Genomic DNA, 16,396 nt, shown 5'->3' on the forward strand with positions numbered 1-16,396 from the left:
GACTTTTATTCCTGAGGGTTCCAAGAGAGAATTCCAAAAGCCAGCGTCAACTTGCTTCTGGTTCCTCAGGGCAAACTGGTAGAGAAGGATCTGGAGCTGATGCCTGAGTACAAGGATGCTGGGAGTTGGCTAGTCACAGACCGCTTCACCTCTCCCCGAATGCACTTAGACAGGCAGGTGTGTGGGAGAGGGCTCGGGCTTGGACTTCATCCTGAGTCACTGGCACATTGTCATCAGGGAGATGCAACTTAGGATGTGACACTCACTGTGTACATCCCTGAATATATCCTTGGGTAGAGGCCGAGGGGTGGGAGGTTGTTCCATGTTTCTTCTGTGCTGTTACAAACTAAAGAAGCTAGTCAGGAAAGCTGCAATGCTAACTATTTATTGAGTGTTTACTACATGCAAGACACTCAGCCAAGGGCTCTCTGTACAGTATCTGATTTAATGATCAGAACAACCCGAGCTGAGTCATAGGATCATACCCATTTTACAGGGAAGTTAAGTGCTTTGCCAGAAGTCACAGCAGGAGGTGGTGGAGACAGTATTAGAACCCAGGTCTGTCTGATTTCTCTGGTCTTAACCCCTACACTGTGCAGCCTTCTGGTTGGCTGACCCGTAGAAAACTCAAGAGTGCAAGGAGTTAAAACAAGGGTTACAGGCCTAGTTGGCAAAGGGTCTTTTCCCAACTAAATGACAGCATCCCCGGTTGCCTAGAGAGCATGCCTGGAGGTGACACTGGGGTCCAGTCATCTGGGGCCTTTTAAACTTTTTTTTAAAACTTGGATTCACTCCTAAGGCTAATGGGGGTACCACTGATAAAGTGTGGAGTGTGGGCTCAAGTACGCATTAGAGAAAAATAGGTTGGAAAGTGGTCGTATAAGTTAAGATATAGGCTAAAGACATCCCAAAATACAAGGTAGATGTGCCTGTACTCTCTCATTTTGACAAATCCTTCCAACTATTATTTTGCAGATTAGGTTCAAAGAAGGTAAGGAACTTGCCCAAGTCTATACTGCTCCCCAGAAGCTGTGTTAGGATTTAAGGCTGTACTTTATGCAGTGAAGGAAGGACAGCTCATCCTCTGAAACCCGAGGAAGAACGAAGGATGCCTGAAAATGGAAGGAGTGGGAGTGGATAAGGGGAGGAAGGCGCCTGGAACAAAGACATATAAACTATAGTGGCTTAAGTAAATAGGCTTATTTATCTCCCAAGAACAGTCTAGAATGAGCTCACTTGGGCTGGTAGGGTGGCTTTGCTCTATGAGGACATTCAGAGACCCTGGTGTCTTCCATCTTAATGCCTTGTAATCTCCTCGAATGTCCTTAGGGCTGATGCTGGCTCACTTCCACATTGGTGGTCTAGCCTGGGGCAGGTCAATCTTTTAGATGACCCTGAAGTTGGCTACATCCTATTGGTCTAAGTAAGTCACATGGCCACACTTAACCACAAGGGAGTCTGGGAAATGTAGTTTATTCTTGGGTGGCTAGATTTCTAGCTAAAATTCAGGGGTCCTACTACTGAAAAGAAGGAGAAAATGGATACTGTATGATCTGAGTCTTTTATTAGAATTGCTCCTAGGCAAGTCATGTGGGAAAACAACAAAGGCTGCCTGTATAATAGACACACAAGACAATTAATGAAAACAGTATTCTGCGACAATTTAAAGTGTGTCGTGTGGCAAATAGTGTTTTGAATAGACGGAGAGAATATATTCAGTGTCCTGTATCTGTGTCATTCCTCTATGGCTCTCCTTTTTGCCCAGCAGGTGGACATCTTTTGGAGATGGTGGCTGTGGCAGAGCGGGTATTTCCCATGGCTCGGGTCTTCTGCAGATCACTCGGTTGTAATATTCTGCCTGTTCTCATGAGAGGTGGGAACCAGTGGATATTTATGCTAAAAGGAAATGGGTGATGCTGATGGGGACAGTGGTGGCTGGAGACAATGGGCCCTGGGCAACTACTCCTCAGCTTTAGCTATTGATGCCAGGAAGGAATGTGGCCAGGGTTTCTGGGAATTTGAGAGACTCAATAGAATCCAGAAATCCAGGTTTTAGCACGCCATCCAATCTTTAAATGTTGGCTCAAATATTTCAATACTACTCTGTGGGCCAAAAGAACATCCCTGTGAGCTGAGAGCCGGCTCTGGTCTCTGACTTAATCTCTCAGAACCTTATTTCCTCATCTGTCAAATGGGAGCAATACGCACCTCAAAACGTTACAGGAAGGATGGAAGGCAATATATGTCTGGGCAGATAATCATTATGGTACCTGATTTTTTTCATGATGAATCTGCCTTAGAACTGGGAAATTCTCGTGCCCTATCCTATTAGATGGGAAGTTCAGGATGGATGTTTTGAAGAAGCTAAGAGGGTAGAGTCTATAAGATTTACTGGAATTGGCTGTTCTGATTCAGGACTTCACAGCTATCCCAATGAACTTTTTCCAACATTGCCTTTTGGAGGTGTCATGCTCAAGAGTTGGGTTTTGCTTGATCAACAAGCTTGAATTAGAGAGTAAGATAAATCTGTTCTCCACTCAGCCCTTGTAAGTGTGTGACTTTGGCTAAGTTATATTATATTTCCTGTTTTAAAAATGAGAATAATAATAACTTACCTGATAAAATAATTGTCAGGACTCAGTGAGATGATACATATAAAACCCTTAGTGTATACTGCTGGGCATATAGTAAGTATTCAATAAACATTAATTATAATTAAATATTATGTCTTACCCAGGTGGAAGATTATATAAAATACGTTGCTTGTTATTTTTATTTCCGATAAAATTTGTATTTTCAGGCAAATCATTTTACTTAGTCAACATCTTGAGGTTCTTTTTTTTTTTTTCTGGGAGAATTGCAATAATATAATAGATAAAATCTTAGGAAATATTGCATAAATCATCTTTTGTGCAATTCCCTACAGCAAGAAGATAGTGCCAGGTGTAAAGTGTTCTAAAGCAACAAAGTGACCTTTAAAGAAAAGCAATTTATTCTTAAAGTAAATCACTAAAGGAAAGGAGGAAAAGGTCTTGTATATTGCTAGTATTGGATCTTTGGGCTAGCGCCTTGTTTGGCATCATTTGGGTTGGTTACATGCTATGTATAAAGACTTATTTCAGAGCTGATAGATCCTGTGAAAAAGGAATATTGAAATTTACTACAGTAAGGAATACATGATCTGTCCTACAGAAAGCCCCACAGGCAAAAACAGTGGAGGCAAAATGCAAATGGTGAATGGGTCCCTCCAAAAAGTTATCAACCAGCAATTAAGCTCTTTTTTCAAAAGTAGACAAACTCCCACAGGATGGTTAGACCTATTGATCATCTTTATCTGTATCACTATTATTATTACTAGTAGCAATAATAATAATTACTGATGCTTATTGGGATATTCCTATGGACCACCCATTGGGTAAACTGCATTACATGCTTTATCTCAGTGAATTCTCTCAATAACTCTATGAGTGAGGGGATATTACTATTCCCACTTTTCAGATGAGGAAATTGATGCTTAGGAATGTTAGCTAACTCGCCCAGCTTCATTCATTTGTCAGTGGCATGGTTTGGCTTCTAACCTAGCACTGCATGGCTCCAATGTTCATGATTCTGTGAGGGAATGGAAATTCTGGTGAATGAGATGGAAAGAGAGAAAGAGATTTGATTTGGAGCTTTTTTTTTTTTTTCGGTACGCGGGCCTCTCACTGCTGTGGCCTCTCCCGTTGGGGAGCACAGGCTCCGGACGCGCAGGCTCAGGGGCCATGGCTCACGGGCCCAGCCGCTCCGCGGTATGTGGGATCTTCCCGGACCGGGGCACGAACCCGCGTGCCCTGCATCGGCAGGCGGACTCTCAACCACTGCGCCACCAGGGAAGCCCTGATTTGGAGCTTCAAGCCCTTTCCCAGAGGGTATGTCCGAATCGAGTACCTTATTGTGGGTCTGTGGGGAGAGGGGGAAGGGAAGCCGTAAGGTCCAGGAGGGGAGCGAAGGAGCAGAGGAGACTTTGAAGACCAACTCTGAGTGCTTTATAATTTCAGCAGCTGGGTGGCTATCTCACGCTCATTCTTTGATAACGTGACTTATTTGCTCTGACTGGGGATGGCTTTTGTTATCCACGTTGGTGATCACCATTCTGGAATTCCCGTGATGTCCCCAGAGGTACATTCACACTTGTCAGACTGGGTTTGGGGACCGTGGTCTTGCAATTACGGTGCAGTTTCCAGACCCACAGTTCCAGCTCACTGACCCCAGCTGGCAGGGTGGCCCCTCTCTCCAGGTGCAGTCAGCCTCTGTCAGAAGATAAATGTTTTCGTGACAGCTCTGACAATTGTCCACTCTCCTGTGTGGAGAGGAAATGTCGTTTACAACTCTGTGTTGTTGGTTATTTTCTTTGCAGCGTCATCAGACTTCAGTCTTCTTGTTGAATCAAATAGTCTACATCCCTTTCATGATAATAATTTAACATATATCCTCACTTTGATCACATTTATTTATTTATATTAAAATTTTTTTAACATCTTTATTGGAGTATAATTGCTTTACAATGGTGTATTAGTTTCTGCTTTATAACAAAGTGAATCAGCTATGCATATACATATATCCCCATTGGTAGCTTGGATGAATTTATCTATAATTACATAATGTTGTCCTTGACTATGTTAAGGGGGATTTTTGACAAAGAAACTACTTCAATTATGAAGTTGTTGATCTTGAATGGGATAAGATACAAACTAGATATACACCCATAGAAATAAGAGAAAAAATATTTTCAGGTGTAATAGGCTGGGGAAAAACTCCAAGAGTACTGTCCTAGTAAAAGCAAAACACTATTTCCATTTTTTCTTGTTGGCTTTGGAGCCTACCAGCCACATTCTCCTGGGTACAGCTATGGAAAGAACAGTGGACATTGGGACAGCTGGGTTCTACTTTTGGCTTTGTCATTGTATGGTCCAGAATTCTTTGGCTTGTACATTGCAGAAAGGGTAACTCAATCACTTAAGCAAAAAGGGAGTTTTTTGCTTAAGTAACTTAGATGTTCAGAGGTAAATCTGGCTTCAAGTAGCTCAGAGTTATAAATTATGTCATGAAGGCTTCCTTTCTTTCCACCCCTCAATATTAAAATTTTTTTAACATCTTTATTGGAGTATAATTGCTTTACAATGGTGTATTAGTTTCTGCTTTATAACAAAGTGAATCAGCTATGCATATACATATATCCCCATTGGTAGCTTGGATGAATTTATCTATAATTACATAATGTTGTCCTTGACTATGTTAAGGGGGATTTTTGACAAAGAAACTACTTCAATTATGAAGTTGTTGATCTTGAATGGGATAAGATACAAACTAGATATACACCCATAGAAATAAGAGAAAAAATATTTTCAGGTGTAATAGGCTGGGGAAAAACTCCAAGAGTACTGTCCTAGTAAAAGCAAAACACTATTTCCATTTTTTCTTGTTGGCTTTGGAGCCTACCAGCCACATTCTCCTGGGTACAGCTATGGAAAGAACAGTGGACATTGGGACAGCTGGGTTCTACTTTTGGCTTTGTCATTGTATGGTCCAGAATTCTTTGGCTTGTACATTGCAGAAAGGGTAACTCAATCACTTAAGCAAAAAGGGAGTTTTTTGCTTAAGTAACTTAGATGTTCAGAGGTAAATCTGGCTTCAAGTAGCTCAGAGTTATAAATTATGTCATGAAGGCTTCCTTTCTTTCCACCCCTCAACTCTACCTCTGCTTCTTTCTCAGACTCCACAAGGCAGCTTACATCAGCTCTGGTCTCATCTCCCAGGCTCTAGACCAGCAAGAAAGCACAGGACACTTTTCCAGAAGTCCTAAGGTTCACTCTGAATGAACAGGCCTAGGGATCCATGTTATCCCTGGGCCAATCACTGTGGCGCTTTAATTGACCATGTCTGGGTGGAGCCTCATCCAGATCCCATAAGAGTGGGGAGGGTAGATCCCCAGACAAAAGTGGGGGTCGTTACCAGGAGATGGGGAAATTTACACAGGTGAGTGTCAATGCCACTCACCAATCATGTCACCTTAGAAGGATAACTAAACCTCTGTGAAAAGTAGAGTTAATACTGCCTACTAAAAATTGATTAAAAATAGTTTGTAGACCAAATAACAAATGCTGGAGAGGGTGTGGAGAAAAGGGAACCCTCCTACACTGTTTGTGGGAATGTAAGTTGGTGCAGCCACTTTGGAAGACAGTATGGAGGTTCCTCAGAAAACTAAAAATAGAACTACTATATGATCTAGAAATCCCACTCCTGGGCATATATCCAGACAAAGGATGGACCTAGAGATTATCACACTAAGTGAAGTAAGTCAGAAATAGAAAGACAAATACCATATATCACTTATATGTGGAATCTAAAATATGGCAAAAATGAACCTATCTACAAAACAGAAACAGACTCACAGATATAGAGAACAGACTTGTGGTTACCAAGGGGGAGGGGGCTGGGAGAGGGATGGACTGGGAGGTTGGGGTTAGCAGATGCAAACTAGTATATTGATATATAGGATGGATAAACAACAAGGTCCTACTGTATAGCACAGGGGACTACATTCAGTATCCTGGGATAAACCATAATGGAAAAGAATGTGAAAAAAGAATGTATATATGTGTATAACTGAGTCATTCTGCTGTACAGCAGAAATTAATACAACATTGTAAATCAACTATACTTCAATAAAAAAAATAGTTTGTAGAGTACATATACCGATAACAGTGCTTTGTAAACTGTGAAATGCTATACAATTTCATGTTATTATCTTTAGAATTTTATCTGGGATCTAAACGTAGAATTTTATCTGGGATCTATCTGGGATGAGTTATACACAGACTGTGTACATCTTCAGCCTCACCAGGGAAGGCCAAATTACTTTCTACTATTAGCAGTGAATAGAGTTCCTGTCGATCTACACTCTTTCAAGCACTTGGTATCAGACTTTCTAGTTATTTTAGGTATTAGACTTTAGTTATTTTCCAATCCAATGTGTATCTCATTACAATTTACATTTTCCTGATAACATACAAAGACCATCTTTTTTCATATTTATTATAATGTGGTATTATATTTGTTGGCTATATTTAGAGTTGTTCACATTTTTTACTCACTTAACAATTGTGCTGTTTTTTTGGCTTTCTCAGCCATTCGTAGGGAGCTCTTTTTATTTTCAGGATACTAATACTTTGTTAGTTACCTTATTACAGATACTTATTCTCAGTTTGTGACTTGCCTTTTTTCTTTTTTAGGGTGTAATTTGATGAATATAAGCTCACAGGTTTAACAGTCTAATTTACCAATCAGTGTTATCCTATAAGGTTTGTACTTTCTGTGCTTTAAGAAATCTTTCTGCCCTCTAACCCCTTGTGTCATAAAGATACTCTCTTCTACAAGTTTGAATGTTTTGCTTTCCATATTTGAATTTTTAATCCACTGGGAATTTATTGTGTATGTTGTAAAGTAGCTGCTCAATTTCAAATTTTCCATATGGACACCCACCACCATTTAGTCAATCACTGTCTTTCTCTACTGCTGTGAAGTGCCACCTCCATTTACACAAAGTATCCTTCTAGGCATGTTTTAGGCTCTCTGTCCTATTTCCTTGGCCCATTTGTCCAATTCTCTCTTTTTTAAACGTAGGACTTACACATGCTTGCAATGGCTGTGAGAAGAGTATGGTCTGCAGAATTGGGTTCACACTCCGAAGGCTCTTCCCGTGCTTCATCATATATCCTAACAGTATTTTGCTGATCTGGTTTCAAGAAGTTTTGTAGAACTCTACCTACTAGATATCACTGCTAATCCCTGGCCTCGTCCACCCATTTGTAACAACAGCATTGCTGGGTTGTTGTTTTTTTCTTTTTTAAATCACTTGTGGTATTGGAATCAAATGAAATTGAGCTTAAATATCTGAGGGATTTGGGAAAGGTTATGTATTTCTTTTTACCTGTAGAAAACCTGGAGAGTGAAGTATAATTTGGAGAGAGGACCTGAAAGGTTAACAGTTTCAAAATGGAAGGTTCATGATGAGTGAAGCTAGGTGAGAGGGGAAGGGGGGTAGGGGCTGCTCAGAGCTAGGGTTTCAGGACAGAAAACCCCAAAGGAAAAGTATCCTTATGGCTCTTTTAGCCTATGGCACATTATTGATACTTCAAGAAATATACTGGCGGGACTTTCCTGGCGGTCCAGAGGTTAAGACTCTGCACTTCCACTGCAGAAGGCATGGGTCTGATCCCTGGTGGGGGAACTAAGATCCCGCTTGCCACACAGCACTGCCAAAAAAAAAAAAAAAAAAAAAAAAAAAAAAAAAGAGAATGGGAATAAAGTCAGATAAAAGCCAGACAGGATGTAGATAAAATATATATTTTGTGAATATGGCTTTTTAGCCTACAAAATATTATTTTTCTCTCTCTGTGAATCGGTTTAACTCTTAATATACATACTATCTCAATGTGATTTTTTATTAACAATACAAAAAGAACATGATTCTTGGCTCCATGCTTTAATTTTCTGTCCCTTCTCCAGGAGCAGTGAGCACTTTTGTTGTTCCTCAAAGAAATTTCTTTGCCCGCAGCTCTCCCAAAGCACGGGTTGGAGCAAAATTCCCGGAGAGGGGAATTCAAAAGGCTACTTGCTTTACATCAGCTAACTGTATTAGAAAAAAGTAGGGGAGTAAGATGCTAGAACTCCATGATTAAAACAGAAACTAAGCTGTTTAGCTCAGAGATCATGTCTTTTCAGGCTGTCGTGTCTGGCACACTGTGTGTGTATGTGGGGTTATTGGTAATAATTATAAGTATGACTCGAAGAATGTGTAGGAAAGCAGCTGCCCTTAAGATGGATTGGACCCAAGCCACAGCACACAGTGTCTGATGAATTAAAAACCCTGGTCCTTGTTCAAATCACCATTCCCTTCAACAGAAGCCAGCCAAGGAAATACACAGCAAGGTTAAAGGCTGCAGGTGCAATCAGACATCAGCTGTGCTCTTGGCCTTTGACCTCCGCATGGAACATGTTGAACATCAGCCAACTTGGATGCAAAAGTCAATCCCTGTCGACTTCTCCAGCCAGAATCCCCTCCCACAGAAGCATTACCAAGCAGAGAAGAATTGGTGGCAACATTTTGTAGGGAAGGTGGAGGACTGGGATTTACATTGGATACCCTACAACAAAATAGTTTAAAAGTCCCCTTGAATAGTTTTGATTTCCCCAGTCTTTTGAGCCCACCCCCAAGGGAAGAACTTTCTCTCTGCCTCCTCTCACGTACCCCCCAGAGATGCTGGGCCTTTCTCGGTACACCTTGCCTTTGTTTTTCTTTTCCTCTCTCTTTAGAGCATGTTGAGTTCTCCCCATTATCTTAAGCCTGGCAAGTTAGCTACCACGTTTCATCACTTGGACATGTCCCGAAACGGAGGCTCTTATATCCACGCTAAGGGGCTTATTCATTCATTCAAGTGTTTATTAGGTGTTCACCATGTGCTAAGAACTGTTCTAGGCCCTGGGGATTCAGCAGTGAGCAAAACAGACAGAAATCCTTACCATCAAGGAGCTTATATTCTAGCAGAAGGAGCCCAACAAAAATAAATCAATAAAACAACTAAATAGGGCTTCTCTGGTGGCGCAGTGGTTGCGCGTCCGCCTGCCGATACAGGGGAACCGGGTTCGCGCCCCGGTCTGGGAGGATCCCACGTGCCGCGGAGCGGCTGGGCCCGCGAGCCATGGCCGCTGGGCCTGCGCGTCCGGAGCCTGTGCTCCGCAACGGGAGAGGCCGCAGCAGAGGGAGGCCCGCATACCACAAAAAAAAAAAAAAAAAAAAAAAAAAACAAAAAAAAACTAAATAATAATTAAAACATATAAAATGTATAAAATGTCAGATAGTGATAAGAGCTATGTGCAAAAATGAAGCAAAGAGATAAGGGATCCTGGAGAGGGCGTTGCACTTTTTAAGAGGGTGGTCAGGGAAGATTTTGCTGGCAAGGTAACATGTGAGCACATTCCCAAAGGAGGTAAGGGAGTAAATCTTGGATAAATCAGATGAAAGGGTATTCTAGATAACAGGAACAGCAAGAGCATGGACCCTGGGACAGAAGTGTGCCTGGCTCATTTCTGCAAGAGCAGGGAGGCTGTTGTTGCTGAAGCTGAGGAAGGGCGAGAGTAACTAGAGATGAGGTTGGAGAGATAATTGGACAAGATCCTGAAGGGCCTTATCCTGTAAAGATTTTGGTTTTTACACTGAGTGAGATGGGGAGACATTGGGGAATTCAGGGCAGACAAATGACATGATCAGATATATGTAAACCTCCCTCTGGCTATGGGGCTGAGAGTAGACCATAGGAGGGAAAGGGAAACTGGTTAGAAAACTCGTACCATAACCCAGCCTAGAAATAAGAGTGGCTTGGAGAATGGTGAATGGGGTGGAGGTGGTGAGAAGTGTTGGATTCTGGATATATTTTTAAAGGAGTGTTAATAGACTTTGCCGATATTTTGGATGGGTGTATGGGGGGAAGAAAGAGAGAAAGTGAAAGATGTCTCTAAGGTTATTGACTTGAGTCCCTGAAAGATGGATTTTCATTTTCAGAGATGAGGAGGATTATGGGGGGTGAGGTGTGGGAAGAACAGGAATATGATTTTGGCCACAGTAAGATTGAGATGCTATTAGCTATTCCAGGGGAGATGTTGACTAGGACCTTGGGTATAGGATGCTGAAGTTCAGGGGAGACATCTAGACTGGAAAGACAAATTTGGGAATTGTAAACATAAATAATAATTAAGAGTGAGGGTTCTTGGGATCACCAAGATGGCTGGCATAATCTGATGACATGACATTCAAAGCTTATCAGGACGTTCCGTTAAAACAAATAAGATGCTCTCCTAGGGACTTCCCTGGTGGTCCAATGGTTAAGACTTCACCTTCCAATGCAGGGAGTGCAGGTTCGATCTCTGGTCAGGGACCTAAGATCCCACATGCCTTGCGGCCAAGAAACCAAAACATAAAACAGAAGCAATATTGTAACAAATGCAATAAAGACTTTAAAAAAAATGCTCCACATCCAAAAAAAAAAATCTTTGATTGGGATTAACATATATACACTGTATGTATAAAATATATAACTAATAAGAATATGCTGTATTAAAAAAATAAAATTCAAAAAAAAATCCAAACCAAAGGGGGGAAAAAAAAGATGCTCTCCTAAGTGGGCGTCTCTGTGCACGTGACTCTGGCAGGGTGGAGACACATAGACCCTATGTGATCTGACTCTGTATTTCATTCTGTTCCTGCTGCACTATCCTCCGTGCTGTTCCTTGAACTTGCCACACGTGCTCTGATTTCATGGCTTTGACACTTGCTTTTCATTCCTCCTGAAAGGCAGGAAAAGGCAGGAAAAGGCAGGAAAAGGAAGCTTCATCTTGCTTCCTTCCTTCAGGTTGCTCACCTTATGTATTACTTATCTTTTGCTGCCTAACAAATTACTTCAATGTAGAGGTTTTATTATCTCAAATTTTCTGTAGACCAGAAATGTGGGACCAGCTTAGCTGGGCAGCTCTGGCTAAGGGTTTCACATGAGGCTGGAGTGCAGACTTGAGCTGGGGTTTCAGTCATCTGAAGGCTTGACTCGGGCTGGAGGTTCCTCTTCCACGGTGCTTTATTTACACGTCTGACGGGTTAGAGTTGCTGGAGGGGAGGTCTGAGTCCCTCTCCACGTGGTTCTCTCCCAGGACTGCTTGAGTGTCCTCCTGACATGGTGGTTGGCTTGCTCCAGAGGGAGTCATCCAAAAAAGCAAGGTGGAAGCTTTGACACCTTTGATGACCCAGCCTCAGATATGAAGGTATTTGCTGTACTTTATTACACAGAGACCATCCCCGATTTTTTGTGGGAGGAGACTACATAAGGGTGTGAATATTGGGAGGTGAGGCTCACTGAGGGCCATCTTGAAAGCTGGCTGCCGCATCTTATCAGAGATGCCTTCTCAGACTATCCTGTATTATTATGGACTGAATGTATGTGTCCCCTCCTAAATTCATATATTGAAGCCCTAACCCTCCAGTGTGGCTCTGTTTGGAGTGAGGAAGTAATTAAGGTTAAACGAGGTCACATAGGTGGGACCCTGGTCAGATAGGATTAGTGTCCTTATAAGAGACACCAGAGGGCCCTCTCCCTCTCTCTCTCTCCCCGTCTCCCCCCACCACCCTCCATGTGCACATACTGAGGAAAGGCCACGTGAGGACACAGAGAAGGTGGCAGTCTGCAAGCCAGGAAGAAGAGCTCTCACCACAACTGAATAGGGTGCAATCTTGATCTTGGACTTCTAGCCTCCAGAACTGTGAGAAAATAAATTTCTGTTGTTTAAGCCACCCAGTCTGTGGTATTGGGTTGGCTAAAAAGTTCGTCTGGGTTTTCTGTAACATCTTACGGAAAAACCTGAACAAACGTTTTGGCCAACCCAATATTTTCTTTTGACAGCCCAAGCAGACTAATATACTGCATAAAGGAGAAACCTTATTCCTGAGCACTTTCTATTCCCTGTATTCTGCTTTATTTTTCTCCACAGTATTTATCACAACCTGACATTTTCTCAGTTCATTTGTTTATTGTCTGTCTCCCTTACTGGAGTGGAAGCCCCCCGAAGCAGGGACTTTGTCTATTTGGTGTACTGTTGTATCCTCAATTCTGAAACCAGTGCCTGGCACATAAAATGTGCTCTGGGGAATTTCCCGGCAGTCGAGTGGTCTGGACTCTGCACATCCACTGTAGGGGGCACAGGTTTGACCCCTGGTTGGGGAACTAATAAGATCCTGCAAGCTGCGCAGCGAGGCCAAAAAAAAAAAAAAAAGGTGCTCTGAATTACTTGTTGAATGACAAATGAATGGATGCATATTTGACCTTATTTTATGTCTCCTCCTCACCCCATTGGTGGCCAGGATTATCCTTACTTTAGGTAAACGTAGGGTTGATCATATTCCAGCACCGTTTCTGAAATCAGGCATGAAACAGAATATTTTAAAAATCTCAGTTTATCTAGTGCTTGGATTATTCATTATAATGAGTTATTTGAAATTTAACCCAGTGAAATATAAGCCCATCTGAGGTAATTTTGAGGTGGCTCTCACCTAGAGATGAGAGCCTAAGCAATTTTTTTTTCTTTCTTATTTTTGAGGTTAAGCAACTTGCTTGAGGTCACACAGCTAGAGAATGACAGGGGAAGATTTGAACCCAGGAGGTCTGGCTCCAGAATCTGCCTACAGCCCAAGCCATTGCTGCTTCTCCATGTCACTGTGGTGGTTGTTCCAGGTGGAGCCCCTGGAGCACACCAAGAAGCTTCTCTACCAGTACGAGGCCATGATGAAGCTGACGAACGAGGAGAAGTTGTCCAGGCATCAGGCCTGGGAGTCGGAGCCGGAGGTCGGGTCCCCAGGGAGAGTGGGCAGATGGGAGGTGGCAGGGGTAGGGGTGTGTCTTAACCATGTCCACCCCTACTTTCCAATTCAGGTGCTGGAGATCCTGAAGCTTCGGGAGGAAGAGGAGGAGGGGCATGCGCTGACCATCTCATGGTCAGCTTATTACCTAAGCAATAAACTGTGGGAAACCTTCCAGTTCTTGGGGCTGTTTTTCCTGCCTGAGGGTGAGAATTCTGCACTTTGTAGAGCACATGTAATGACTAATCCTGATGAAATGCTACATGTGATTTTTGCACGCATGTAACGATAAAAGAGAGTGAGGTTGAAAAGAAATGCAAAATACATTTCTGTGTATTCCAATTTTCCCATCACATTTATGTACTTACTTCTATAGTTAGAAAGCAAAAGTTATAGAAGATGAAATAAAAAGAATAATCTTTTAGGATAGGATAGGATAAACTCATTCATATCTGTGCTCTGCGTCTTGCTGATGGGGTTATTTAATCTCCCTGAGTCTTAGCTTCCTGCTCTGCAATTAAGAAACAAAGCCTTGACTTCGGTAGAAAAATGTCCCAGTGTTGAAGTGTGTTGGCGCATTCTTGTAGCTTTCAGTCAAGTGCTGAAAGAATGGGACAAAGTTTGGTCCAAGATGGCTCTTGTAAGAGGAAACAGGATATAACCTTGATACGAAAAGTCCTTTCTGTTTGCAAAACCACGGGTGGCCAGATTGGCTGACCAAGGACATCACTGCCAAGGACAGGAGTGCCTGCCAGTCTTCTCTGGATGGATAGAGTGTGCTCAGGACTGGGTGTTCTGGGTGGTTATATTTGATTTTATCTAAAAAGGACTCAGCTGTAGTTATTTTTTTTCTACCACTGTTGAAATATTTAGATGTTGGAAATATTTAAATTGATCGTTGCTGGACTCTGAGAAATTATACGTGGACCTGACTTGGAGGAAGAGACAGTCCCCAAGAGATGCTGGGCTTGGAGCTAGATGGAGTAATGGGGTGAGACTTCTGGTTGCCTCTCCCATAAAGCCCCTTAGCCCATACTAAAAGCTGCTACCATCGCCATCATTATTATTAATGCCACTGTTTCTTCTCCCTCTGCAGTAACACAGACGCCCCCATTAATCTCACTTCCATCTGGGCTTGCTTAACCCTGTGGGCCTGAGCTTCCATGGAAGCATGGCTATGCTGACAGCTGAGATTTTAAAAAGCTAGAGCAACTGGAAATCAGCACATTTTCAGCCAACAGGGTGCTGGGAGGATCTCAGTCAGTAAGGATAAATTAGTTATAATGCAGATATTGACGGACACAGGCAATTCTAATGAAGCTAGAGTGGAAACACAGGGGATTCAGAAAGGCAGATCAATAAGCAAGAAAACCCACTGGAAAAGACTACCTTGTAATGATTGGACTTCTAGTCTTTGGCCTCTTTCCCATCCTCCCAAGGCGGGCAGTACTGTAGTCCTCTCCTTTAACTGCCTCCATCTGGGCTCCCCTCTCTGGCTGCCTTTCTGGGTCTGCCCAGCTACCACGTTTAGAGCTTTCTCCCATTCTCATCCCTCACTTTTGCATGGGCCTGGCAATTTCTCATAGCTTTTAAAATCTGTTAATCAGTATACACTGCCAAGAGAAGTTGGTTTCAGACTTAACTAGCTGCTGTGGTCTGAATGTTCATTCCCCTCAAATTTATAGGTTGAAATCCTAACCACCCCCAAAGGTGATGGTATTAGGTATTTGGGAGGTGCTTCGGTCATGAGGGTGGAGCCCTCATGAATGGGACTAGTGCTCTTATAAAAGAGGCTCCAGAGAGCTCCCTGCCCCTTCCACCGGGTAAGGACACAGGGGGAGGGCACTGGCTGTGAACCAGGAAGAAAGCCCTCACCAGAAAACGTGACCCTACTGGCACCCTGATCTGAGACTTCCTGTGTGCAGAACTGTGAGAAATAAATTTCTGTTGTTTCTAAGTTACCCAGTCTGTGTTTTTTTTTTTTTTAATAGTAGCCCAAATGGACTAAGACACTAACTTTACCAATACCATCATTAAATATAATGATGGACTTAAGGGGAAAAAAATTTCCTTAGACTGCGAAATCCAAATATTTGCTATTCATCTAAGCTCAGCCTAAGCAAATTCCTGCATTTCAGTTGTGGAAAAGTAGTCCTCCTCTTTAAAGTTACAAAGTTATAATGGATTTTTTGTTTTTTGTTTTTGGCCATGACACACAGCTTGTGGGATCTTAGTTCCCCAGCCAGGGATTGAACCCGGGCCACAGCAGTGACAGCGCTGAGTCCTAACCACTGGACTGCCAGGGAATTCCCCTAATGGATTTTCTCTGGTTCATATTATGTTGTTAAAAGATTTGCATTTATTGCTTACTTTAAACGAGAAATTTTTTTGGATTTCTGAATTCTCGTGAAAAGTCAAAAGATCTGGCAACCCTGGGCCCGTGTTGCTGCAGGCCAACAGCTGCTGTAGCCGAGTCAAGGCTTCCCTCGAGTTTGGCAGGAGCCCTTCTCTTTGACATGACCCCCACCTGGACAGCTTTCTGCATTCATGGTGTCCACCTGGCTCCTACAGGCCTTTCAGTGTTTGACCTCACTGTTAGAGACTGCCTCATGGTTTCTTTTTAAACCCTGTCACCTTTAGAACAGAGCTGTGCACAGAGATCAGTGACAAGTGTATTAACTTCAATGAAAGAGCTAAGGTCATTTTGTTCAAAGGTTCACTCATTCATTTATTTACACATTCATTCCAATTACCCTACTTTCTATTATTGCCTGTGGCTTTAATTTTTTTAATAGCTGCCATCAAAATGCAAACAGTACAAAAATGTTTACATAAAAAGTAGTGTCTGTCTCAAATCTCCCAGTCCTCCTTCCCAGAATCTACCTCTTTTACTAGATTTTTTTTAACATCTTTATTGGAGTATAATTGCTTTACAATGGTGTGTTAGTTTCTGCTTTA

At 42.4% G+C, this 16,396-nt stretch overlaps 1 non-coding gene across 1 annotated transcript; it reads right to left on the reverse strand.

The window, feature by feature from the left end:
• Positions 1–15,672: 15,672 nt before the first annotated feature.
• TRNAD-GUC (transfer RNA aspartic acid (anticodon GUC)) lies at positions 15,673–15,744 on the reverse strand. Its single transcript has one exon. It is a non-coding gene; the product is annotated as a tRNA-Asp (tRNA).
• Between the last annotated feature and the right edge of the window lie 652 nt (positions 15,745–16,396).

The sequence above is a fragment of the Physeter macrocephalus genome, chromosome 18, assembly GCF_002837175.3.
Source record: "Physeter macrocephalus isolate SW-GA chromosome 18, ASM283717v5, whole genome shotgun sequence".
Lineage (NCBI taxonomy): Eukaryota > Metazoa > Chordata > Mammalia > Artiodactyla > Physeteridae > Physeter > Physeter macrocephalus.